Raw genomic sequence first — 12,253 nt, forward strand, 5'->3', positions numbered from 1 at the left:
AGCTGGCAAACTCTATTAATGATATAAATGAGCGGATGTCCAGATTTGATTTGAATATTTTAATAGCATGGATAAGCAAGAGTTATTTTGGACTTTTAAACTCATGTCAGTTGTGTCAAAAGTGAAAGGATTTATTTCTAAAGCAGCCTATGAGAAACTATTGTGTGTGCACGTCTATGTCTGTGCTTTATTTTTGTGTGGTAAATGTGGATTCTTCTATGTCTTTGGGTGGATGCATATGCATGTTTATGTAGAGCACATTGACTCTTCTTGTCATGAAGTGTGCTACATAGTTAAACACCACTTTACCGTGCCTTGCAGTACAGCACTACTGCGCTTTATTGCGCAGTCGACGCAGTCAGGACCCGCTTGAACAGCTTTCAGTGTCCCACAACTCCTGCGTGTGAGAGTCTTTCATTAACACACAGCAACACAGCGGTGGGCTAGATAACATGTCAGACAAGAAACAGACCGTGGACCTGGGTCTACTGGAGGAGGACGACGAGTTTGAAGAATTCCCAGCCGAGGGTAACTAATATAGTTATTATTTTACGTAGCACTGCTTTGTTTGTCTTTTACTGACCGTCGGTAACTGTTGAGATATGACGATGCTCGGCCCTGCTACAGTGACTCAGCTAGCCTAGCCATGTTAGCATTAGCTAGCGGCATTGCTACTAAACATGGCACAGCTACCTGATTAAGCTTACTGAATTTGTCGACTCGTGTAACGTTAGTTAATGTTAATGTCATATTCAGTATGCTTTGACATTTTACATTTATCTACTGGTTACTCTGCCAGCACACAACAACTGTAGCTCACCTACATTAGCTGTAGCTAGCTAATGTTAGCTTGTAATCTAACGTTAATGCGAGCCAGAAAGCTAAAATGTTCAATCAAATAGTATAAGGGGACTTGAGCACCTGTTGTATTTGGTTTTTAACGTAACTTTTTTCATGTCTACTTGACAAAAACTGTCGATATATGATATGCAATCTTTGTTATCTAATGTTGTCGATGTTCCACTGTTGAATTTCCAGATTGGACGGGGCTGGATGAAGATGAGGATGCCCATGTTTGGGAAGACAACTGGGATGATGATAATGTAGAGGATGATTTCTCAAATCAACTGAGGTAATCTGGAAAAAAAGAAGAAATCAACAAAATGCATGTGTATTTACACTGCCATGGCCTGCCAAGTGTGTTCAATGCAGCAGACCAAGCAAATGTTATGGTTCAGAGCACTAAACCAATCAACAAGTAACCTTAGGCTCATTATTGTTGTCATTCATGGTGTGTGATGATACTGCAGTTAATATAATGCAGACCAAAGTCTCTTGCATTAACTACAGGAAATGAGATACACAGTACTTTGATTAATTTTGCGACATTTGCCAGAAACCTCTGATTATAACCAATATGTATCTAGATAAATACAAATTTGATTGACAGATACATACACCCCAATCATTTGTAGACCGTTATGGAAAGATTTGACATTTGGTTTGATTATTTTAGTGTTATTAATAAATTGGGAGTGAGTGGGGGACCGGATAAGCATGTTAAGGAAAAACCCACAAATAAACTGCAGTTCATATTGAAACCACAGTATTACACAGAGAAAAGTGCTTTGTACTGACTTGACAGGACCAATTAGTCATCCCAGTGATCATGGACATAGTTCCAATTATTGTTAATCTTCATGGGAGTTGATGAAATACTGACATCAATTTAATATTTCTACTATTAATATTTTCAGCAGCGATCAAAATCGTAACAAAGCTACAATTTCTCTAAAATAGCAATTAAGTGATGTAACTTTATTATTTTTAATATCATTTCTCTAGAAACAGATTGCAATGGAATTCAAAATATTGGAAATTCCAGTGCACAACATGTGGTATTAGGGTTGGCGTTAAAGATTCATTTTAAATGCTTGAATTGTAAGACGAGTGCTCTGCACATAACCAAAATGCCTTTTTTAGAAAGCTATTTTTGTAAATTTATCTTTTATTAAGATTACTGAATCTTGCAATTTGGAAATTCAAGTACCTAAAATTGCCATTGCTCTCTTTGATTTTTACTTCTGCAGCTGTTGTGCAGATTCTCTTCAGTAGTTTAGGTTTGTTGTTCATTGCGGTGGGCTGCTGCATGTCTCAGTTGTATATGAAAATATACTGTAATGCTTCTAAAACACAAAAAAAACATCCAACGGTAACTTAGTTTTTCAAGTTTAACAGTGTTAAACATTTAATGGAGTAGAGCATTACACATCAAAGTTGTCATCATAGGATCTGCTTTCAGTGCTTACACTTATTGAATAATCAATAACTGCTGATAAGTGGCTGGTCTGTTTTTATTTGAGTACACTTTAGAGAGTAACATGGTATTGTTTTATTTAGACCAATTATGATAGCCATGCTATTAAGTTGTTTCTTAAAGATATCATTATTGTTAAAGGGCATAGCTGCTATATGTGTATATATGTAATCATCAAATCCATAGCTGCAAGCATTATGCAATATTTATATATTTTTTCACTCCCTTCTCTTAATGGTTCTCACAATCAATAGCAGAGGGTACTTATGCCTCAACCACCCACCTGTAATCATCTCTGCTGACTTGATCTTTCTATTTTCCTTTTCCTCCCTACAGAGCGGAGCTGGAAAAACATGGTTACAAGATGGAGACGTCATAGCGGCTGACATGGCCTTTCACTATTCCATGACATTGGATATGGACATTTGGATTTGAATATTACATGCCGATTACAAACCACAGGATGAGATTTAAAGGTGTTAATTTGTTTTTTTTTTCTTTGTAAGAAATGTCAATGAAAGTAAAGTGTTTGGAGAAAAAAAATTCCTTTTGAGTGTCTTTACTGACCAACTGAACTGCAAATGTTTAGGTGCCGTTTAAAGAATATTTAATCTGATATAAAAACTGGCTCTCGTCATCTAGCCTGAAGGAACTGGATTGCATTTCTTTTGTAATCACATGAACTTTGCTAAAATCTGCAAGCTCTAATGGTAGATGAATCAGTCAAAATTGCCTTCATGCCTCCTATTCATCCGGCATAACCACTGGCTAAATTTAACAGATGCTTGAATGGTCATTACCAGAAATCTAGCCCATGTCCTTCCATTTCAACTAGTCCTTGGACTGCTCTTATTCTCTGATGCGTAAACTAAAATCCATCTTTGCAATTATTAATTTTTGTATGAAAGATGGCTCAGTATTTGGCTAAAATATCTACAAATTACGGTTCTTGTAAGAGCTGTTGATCTCAGAAGCACACCTGCCAAGTCAACCGCAGTCTACCTGTAATGGAAGGCTTGTTGTCCTATGACACATTTCAGATATATTTTGGACTACATGAATTTTGCATGATGATTCTCAAGTTCAAGTGCTCAGCAGAATTTTTCTGAGATATTCACGATCGTTACCTAACGACTATACTTTTATGTGAGCCTCTGTTTATTGAAACTGTCAAAGTGATGTCTGTGTGAGGGAGACGGAGAGAAAGAGTGTACACAAGGGGAAATGGAGATGTACATAAGCTGTGCACAGTGGAAATACACAATGCAAACAAGTGTGTTCGTAGTGCATACTACACACATACAGAGGCAGTTCCTCTGCACTGTGCTGTATAACAGCCCCCTTCCCTTTCAGCCCCACAGCGCTGGGCCGGGTCCCTGAAGGAGAGATTATCCACTGCCGTGTTTGTCAGAGGCAGGGAGGGGGTCTCAGCATGGGGCCTCCCAGCCTGCCTTGCCTGGGCCTGCCCCTACTGCCAGCCAGGCCCTTCTCTTCCGCTTGGCACAGCGGGGATTCTCGTACTGAACCAGAGGCCAATTTATCCCCGCTACACTCCCCCGGCAAAATGATTTCTCTCAGTGTTTTGTCGACTCTCAGTCCCAGGGTCCTAATGAGGTGAAATGGATGCCAGTAAGACCAAGGCTGCAAGAGCAGCTTTCATCCTGAAAACAACATCCATCTTCTTCCTCCAGGAGTGGAAAGTAACCTAAATATATTTACTCAAGTACTGTATTTATGTGCAATTTTTGTAGTGAAGTATTTCCATTTTATGCAACTTTTACTCATTTTAGAAGAAAACATACTTTTTAAGGCATCGTAGCTATAGTACTATATAGTAATAGTGAGTTTCTGTCAAGAATAAGGTGTTAAATGCAAGACAAACAATAATCAAGTCCTAAAATCTGCCAGTACAATGAGATACTGTCAACACGTTTCTAATAGAAACCATCTTGTCTTAAGAATTTTCTAGAAATGAATGTCTGTACCTTGAAACAACTTAAAATATGAAAAAAATAAAATTGATCACTGCACTAGAATCATGAAAAAAATAGAAACATGACAAATTACAGACAAGAATGACTTGATAGATATTTGCAGCATAAAATATATGGTAACTATGTGATTAAAACTAATAGAAAATCACTGTAATACTAATATCAGTAAACCATATCTTGACTTTACAATATTAGTTTAGATTTGTTTAGATTGTTTCAACAGCACGATAGACAAGTGTGACCTTCCTTAATTTACAATATTGTAAATTAAGCCACATACTGTTTACTTGTGTGCTTTCACATTACCGCCTGCTTCTAAAGGGTACGAATATATATGGAGTGATTTGACTAGTTTCAACATTACAAATTTATTAACAAGTTAATGCGAGGTATTTGCCGTTTTGCATCAGTTTATATTTGAAAAGAGTAATTCTGGACTTCACAGTGTTACATTCAGATTCTGGCATCGAAGGCTGAAAAAAGTGGAAGTGGAAATCTGTTATCTCAGGTCAATCATTTAAATGTTGGCAAGTGAAAGCATGCTGACAGTCTCTTGTTCTCTTCGGGGAAAATACAAAATCCCTGTTTACTACGAGTTATTATCCCAATCACAACCCAACGGCTCTCCTGAGTGTACAGCCCATATTGTGATTGAAAGACAATGCTCCAGCTGCTACTGATATACAGTATGTATCAATTATGAAAATAAATATTTTTTTTTGACTTGTGCCACAGGAAATAAAGCAAAGTCACATGTTCATCGAATGGATGCAATGAGCTCGGACTCATAGATGTGGCTATGTGGGTTAGTGAGATCTGTTTATGCCCTTGAAACTAAAGGCCCTGGGCCAGATGATTATTCTAAGGGTTGGGAAGTCAGTGATGTGAGAGAATCGGTAAGTGAGAGCAACAGAGGAGGACCTGTGACCATTTTGTTTGTGCTGAGAGCGTAAGATTGGTCCCTTGTGTTTGACGCCGTGAGGGCCTCAATGGGCCCTCAATATTCAACCCTGCACAGATCTGCCAGGCTTTTCAGTGTCTCTGCACTAGTTTTTCTTTGATCCAATTTAATCACGACTTTAATTTGTGCAAGCATTTTTTTTTTTGTTGTTCCTTTGTGACCCACATGATTCACCTTGACAGTGAATGCTTACCGTCTCCGATATTGACTGACGAAAGACCTGAATAACAAGCTGCTGGCTGAATATTTTGACATCACTGAAAGGTTGCATTTTAAATCTTTAAAACAATGGGTAACTTTTTAGAAGGATTGTTCGCTGTCCCAGTGGTGCCAAAGTTTGGTCTTCACGCAGAAATCCAAGCTATGTATTATACTTTCACCAGATTACATTAAGGATCAGTCTAATTGGAAAACTACTGAATGCAGCAATTTCTGTAAACCGATTCTTGTCTTTGTGAAAGCCCCAATTCTTCAAAAAGCATTTTCTTATTTGCAAATCTCCCTCGGCCCACGCAGTTCTGAGACCTGAGACCACATGACTTCATGCGAGAGAGCAGCCAATGGAACTGTGGCGAGGACTATTTCATAACACTTCATGTTGGGAGATGGCAGTTCCATTGTTCTCAAGGCCCACGAGCCTGTGGGCGAGAGTCCCTGCTGTGTCCACACTGAAGAAACACAACAGCCTCCAAGGCTATATTTTCCTGTCTTTTCTGCAGACAGTGGAGGCTACTGTGACCATTCCAGCTCTCTCCCAACTGCTGCAGGGCCTGCTCTCTCTGCTTCTCTCCTCTCCAATCCCTCCACCGCCGAGCCAGGGAGAAGACGAAGCTGTCGTTGCACAGCTAGGAAGCATGCAGCTGCTACTATAATAGCCCTAATTGCACGTTTCTTTTGTTGGGCTGAAATTAGCAGCGGGGCTACAATACTACTACTAAAACCCCCAAAAACCTTCAAGTAAAGATGGAGGGGAGAGAGTTAAAAAACAAAAAAAAAGGACACTCAGGGGTGCGTTCACCAGTGAGACTGCCAACCCACTGCCGAATGGCCCACACCTGCACACTCGCACCCCCGCTAAAGTAAACACAGATAATAAGGTATAATTACTTTAGAAAATAATAACGAGGAGCAACCCTCCAGACCCCCCTACTCCTGGTGACAAAGGGCTGCCTGTTTATTGTGGGGGGTGAAACAGCCCCAAAGGACGCTGGCGAGTGCCCTATCAAAAGACCTGAGGGCCCTACTGAGGGTCCCTTATAGGACAGCCATCAGTGTCAAGGAGGACTGGGGCTTTTAAGTCTCTTCTACCCTAACTGCCTCAATTAACCAGTATGGACTGACCACAGGCTACTTTTTCAGCTCTATTCATTCCCATCAAAATGATCCTGTATAGTCTTGAATGGTTGTCCCCTTTTTTTATGGGATCATAAGAACCCCAAAATATGTACAATGTAAAAACATACCAATAATATGATGTGCAAAGTGAAATAAAGGTTTACATGTATGAGAAATGACAAGAAATGGGAAAATTAAAAGAAAAATATGTGAATTTACAGCAAATATGTATGTAAATATTCAAACTGTACACTGTGCTTACGTAAAATCCACAAAGGAAGCAAAGAAAGTAACAATGTATAGAGAAGTGTTATGAATTACAGCCTTTTCTGTGCTTATATGTATGAAGTATTTGCATGAAAATACAGAAAACAGCCTGAGGAAATATAACGTACAGTACTGCATACAGTGTAACGTGTATACAGTACGGTATGTAGTATTGTGTGCCCCCCCCAAAAAAGCCAAAGCCAATCAGAATTTCCCTTTAATAAAAAAAAAAAGGTGACACATCAATTATTTTATTAGAAAACTAAAGATGTCTTCACTCTACAGTGAGCATCGAGTGCTATATTTTGACCAAAAATGTCATACTTGTGGTCGACGGAATCCTAAAGTATCTAAAATGGAAATATTTTACCCCACCTAGTTACACATATAAGTTACAGATGCAATACCTGGCTTATATTACATGCTTTCCTCTGAAACCCCCTTTTTTTGGTGCTTTTTGTGAGAGCCATCACAACTCAGCTGAAAATGAGGATAAACTCATCCGAGCATGTGAACATGACACTGGATAGTTGAGACAGTATGGGATCACGCCGCGGCCTCACTGTCACTTAAACCCGTCCGGATTTTAACCCGATCTGACGTGTTGGCACACAGAAAGAAACAGATGGGTATGTTTCAGTTTAACGTTATCCCTGGTGGTTGAGTCACTATGAAAACACAAGACTTTGGTTTGATGTCAGGACGGATTATGAGTGCCCTGTTTCAGCCGTGCAGTTTATGACACGATCCATCTCGCAGGTCTTTGACAGATAAATGTATAATTTCATATAGGCGAAACATGAAGTACAGAGAATGCATATAATAGGCTATAGGTAGAGTTATGAGATCCTTGCCTGTGAAATATGACACATTGTGGGCCCATAATATCCCAACAAAACCAATACTGCTTTATTCCATCCATGAGCAACCCAAGTCAGTCATACACCGGGCTGATAGCAGCCAACAACACGCCTACGCTTTCAAATTACACATAACTGAAATAGAAACTCTCACTAAGTAAATGTTTTGCATCTATTAAACACAAGTCTTGGTGGTGTCCAATACTTTTATCAACACAAAGGGGGGATAATAGCTGCTGTGATTAAGGGTCTAATGTAAAGTGAATCAGTGTTGCATGTGAGTCATCCTCATGCAATGATTAAACCACAATGTGCAACCGAGCCGAATGGCCCTGCGAGGATGGCAGCGTGTTTTTAACTGTGACGTCTGAGGCAACAACACCCCCTGCCGCGTTTCCTTCCCGTACACCCATGATACCTGGCAATTAGGGAGTTTGTTTGCTATTTTTTCTCCCGGTTTTTACCCCGCGTCCCCTCCCAAACCTCCAATATTTGAACACACCAAACCAGCCATCCACCTGTCCTGCTGCACTTAAAAGCATTGGACAGTGAAGGAAGAGAAATTAACAGGGGGGACAATTTAGACACCGGAGAGACTTTTTCCGCCAGAGCAATAAAGCACACTTGATGTTATTATCATCTCTGGTGAATTATCAGGCCTCTGATAATTGTAATTAATCAATCATCAGACTCACTCATGCACTCCCATGAAACCCAGCATCACTGTAGATCAACCTGAGCAGTGTTGACCTATGAGAAATCAATGTGCAGCCATGATTCAAGGCAACAGCGATAGAGCTTGTTTCAGATGGACCAAGTAATTAGAGCATGGTTAATTACATGTCACAGTATCTGCATCATCACTTCACCAAGGGGGGAAAATAATCGCAGGAAAAAGTCCATTAAAGACCTTTAACATTGTACAATCCAAGTTAACATAAAAAGGTTTACAGGACAAATTCATCCCCTCAAATCACATCGATCATTTTCACCATATTCAACCGAAAACCTCACCACTTAAACTGTGTGGCCAGGCTCAAAACAATAGCATATGTTTAAAAAGAGAGTACAGTGACAGACAAACTCATAAAAGAGGATATAACATTCTCTCTCTCTCTTTTGCTGTCTTTGCCTTTCATCACTGTCTTTTTCTCTCTCTCTCTCTCTCTCTCACACACACACACACATACACAAACACATACACATATTCATCTGGAAAAGGCTGGGTGGGAGGCCTTGGCCCAGCCACAGTCAACTGGTCCCAGTCCCAACAAGGAAACAATTAATCATGTGCGAGCGGCTGTCTGAGTGTCTGCTCTCTGGACAACAACAACACTCAGCCATTTATCTCCCCTCAAGGCAGGACAGCCAGCCAGCACACCACGCAGGCATGCACTCTCTCATCCTCACGCACACACACACACACGCACTCACAGATGTGGAAGAACAAAAAACGCACACACTTTCACATACACTCAAATGTGCAAGAATGCACACACAAGCAAAGTGTAAATAGATATGTACAGATGGGGAGATGCACAAAAAATACATTCGTGCAAGCACACGGACACTTTCGACGGCAGATGTGAATGGCATTTGGCGATCCAAGAACACACACACACACTCTCACACACAGGTGCTCACTGTTTTGTCATCCTAATCAGATAGATGTCAGCACTTCCTAATGGTCATGATGACATATACAGGAGCTACATACTACTGGCTCATTACAAATCTCACAGATCAAAGACAGACTAAAACAACTCAACTTTCTTTCATAATTCATTTGAGAGTGATTCCTTTTATTATGATTTCCTTTGATATTTCAAATTCTGTTTGCCGTTCATTACGCAAAAACAGAATGGAAGGGACTGGGGCGTTTGTCTTGCACTCTTCTGAGATGACGGAGCAAAGTTGAGTTGACAGTCGTTTCATTTCAGGAAATGTAGTCCTCTCTAATTTAACTCTTAGTCTTCCGACGTGGCAAGGCAGGTTAGGAGTGAGCTTAAGCAGGCGAGACTTTGTGAAATGAAATAGGAAATTTGTCGTTTATTCCCTATTGCCGCATGCACTTCAGAGAGGGGGTGGTTTGTGAATGTGTGTGGGTGAGCATATGTGTATTCCAACATCTTTGTCGATTTGAAAGTGTGTATCTATGCTTGTGAATTGGAAAAGCGTGTGTGCATCTGTATATGTGTTAGTGCATGTCCAGTGTGGTGAAAAAAAAAGGCCTCTAAACCTAAAGTGGTGCAAACAAAGAGGCCGGTGTGTGTTTCAGGATGGGGCATCTGGATGGCATCAGGAGGGCCTGGCAGATTGGTAGTGACACAGGTTACTCCCGAGGTCCCTGGTGAGAAACACATCGCTGCAGTCTGCAGTGGAAAAGGAGCTTTGAAGCGCTACTGCGTAAAGAAGGAAAGAACGCATCGGCACATTCCAATTTTGTCATGCAGCTAGTATTTTTTTTATTACACCACCCACCTCTGGTTGAGGATACAGTTGCACTTTGCAAGTGCACCACTGGTAAGCATTAGTTTGTAAAAGACAAACAAGTCAAAAATCAGTCAAGAAAAGAAGGCCAAGATATTTGCACGTCTCAAATTCCATGCTCCAATCAGCACTGTGAGAGCACAAGTGATACCAGACAAACATATTATAGGTGTTTGAGAGGAATAGCTCAACTTTTTGGGAGAGTTATTTATTCACTTTCTTGCTGAGACTTAGATGAGAAGATTGACACCACTGTCATGTCATTATGCTAAATATGAAGCTAGCTGTTTCCCTCTGCTGCTAGCTGTAGCCTTATATTGACAGGCCAGATAGGAGAGTAGTATCGACCTTCTTATCTAACTCTTGGCAAGAATGTGAATAAACGTTTCCTAAAATATTGAACTTTTCTTTCAAAGTAAAACTGAGACAGGTATTATATAGATGGGAACCATCAGCAGTTACAACTCAGCATCTTGTATCAAGCGCACTGTTGAGATGAATAGCAATTCCAAATCTATAAATCATTCAAAAACATTTAATCACACTATTTTTGTTACATTCTAAAGCTCCACTCTGAAACCTGCATCAATGCGAACTTCAATTAAGTAATTATGACAAATGCGACCATGCTCTCGAACATTCCCTCGCTCCCTCTTCCTCTTTCAGTCCAGGTGGCAGCTTGACAGGAAGAGGAACAGGAAAGGACTTAAATATTTGCTGCTGCTCTCATTCTCCTTCAAAGACAAATGCCCCTCTGATCATTTCCCACAATGCTCCTCACACATGTAGGCCTCTGTGATCAGCGGTTATGAGAAAGCGCAGGAATCTGACAGACAACTGCCTCAACCAGGGGGAAGAGAAAAAAAAAGAGGTGAGCCTCCTTGTTTTCTGTTTCTACCACCTACTCCCCCGCCCTCCCCACTCCTTCCCTCGCTCCCTCCCTCCCTCCGTCCCTCAGCCTGGTCGCTCGCTCTGCATTTGCGGGAAGCATCTGGGTTCATTTATCCCAACTCAGGCAGGCCTGAGGACCCCTGTGCCCTCTCGGGTTGCAGGGTCTGAGCTTCAGTGTGGGTCCTTGTTGTGGAAAAGAAGAGCTTCAGCCTGCCCACTAGCCTGTCTGGACCATCTCAAAAGCTCCCATCCACCCCTTCCCTTGCTTCCCCAGGCCCCCAACCCATCCCAGATGCCCTGAAGTATGGTTAGTGTAGCGCTTCATCTGAACTGAAAGATTCTAAACAGATTCATCCAGAAGCTACAGCAAAGACAGCCCTCCTTGAGGTTTTAGGAGAGTTTCACGGCAGATGGAAAAGAGGGAGAGCGTGCAGAGGAAGCAAAGCTGGTGCTTCAAATAAATGTGTGTGAGTGTGTGTGTGTATGTAGGGGGGGTGTGGCTGATATCAACCTTAAGTGTGACTCACATGTTTATGAATGCACACGTCAGTATTTGCATAATGAGACAAGCGGATGCACACTATATCCGTAATGTGTGTGCAGGAAATGCACTCCCATGTCTGAAGGTGAAATGACTGAGAAATCCATTCAGCCTACTGTTTGATTTAATCCACAGTCCACTCCAAGCCAAACGTCAGTCCAGGTTATCACACTGCACAGCTGAATGGAAGCAGAGTGAGTCTGGCTGGTTACTTAAAGTCACTGAGAAGTTATTCAAACACCCAGTTATTATGGTGTAAACAAAGGCAGCTTGTCACATGCTATTACAGATATGGTGTTTACAAGAATGCCACTTTAATGCAGTGTATGTTATGTATGATGATTAAGGATGGTGTTTGACAACCAACTTTGGAGAAATGAAAGTAGATTATAAGAGGGATTGTTTTGTTGTTAGACAGACAGCAGAGACTATGCATACAGAGTGAACTAGGTTATATGGCCAAAAAAGAAAGAATGTAATAGGTTTTTTTTGTATAAATTGTTTTTCTTATGGGAGAGGTAGTTTACCATAAAGAAGCATAAAAGAAGCACAAAATGTCACATTTGTCATGAGACACAGTTTTTGTCTTGTAAATAC

The 12,253-nt window shown here is 40.7% G+C and overlaps 1 long non-coding RNA gene across 1 annotated transcript; it reads left to right on the forward strand.

Moving 5' to 3' along the window:
• Nucleotides 1-358: 358 nt before the first annotated feature.
• Nucleotides 359-2,860, forward strand: LOC122969747. Its single transcript, XR_006399080.1, has 3 exons — nt 359-528; nt 1,039-1,132; nt 2,654-2,860. It is a non-coding gene; the product is annotated as an uncharacterized LOC122969747 (long non-coding RNA).
• The last annotated feature ends 9,393 nt before the right edge of the window (nt 2,861-12,253 follow it).

The sequence above is a fragment of the Thunnus albacares genome, chromosome 19 (genome assembly GCF_914725855.1).
Source record: "Thunnus albacares chromosome 19, fThuAlb1.1, whole genome shotgun sequence".
NCBI lineage: Eukaryota > Metazoa > Chordata > Actinopteri > Scombriformes > Scombridae > Thunnus > Thunnus albacares.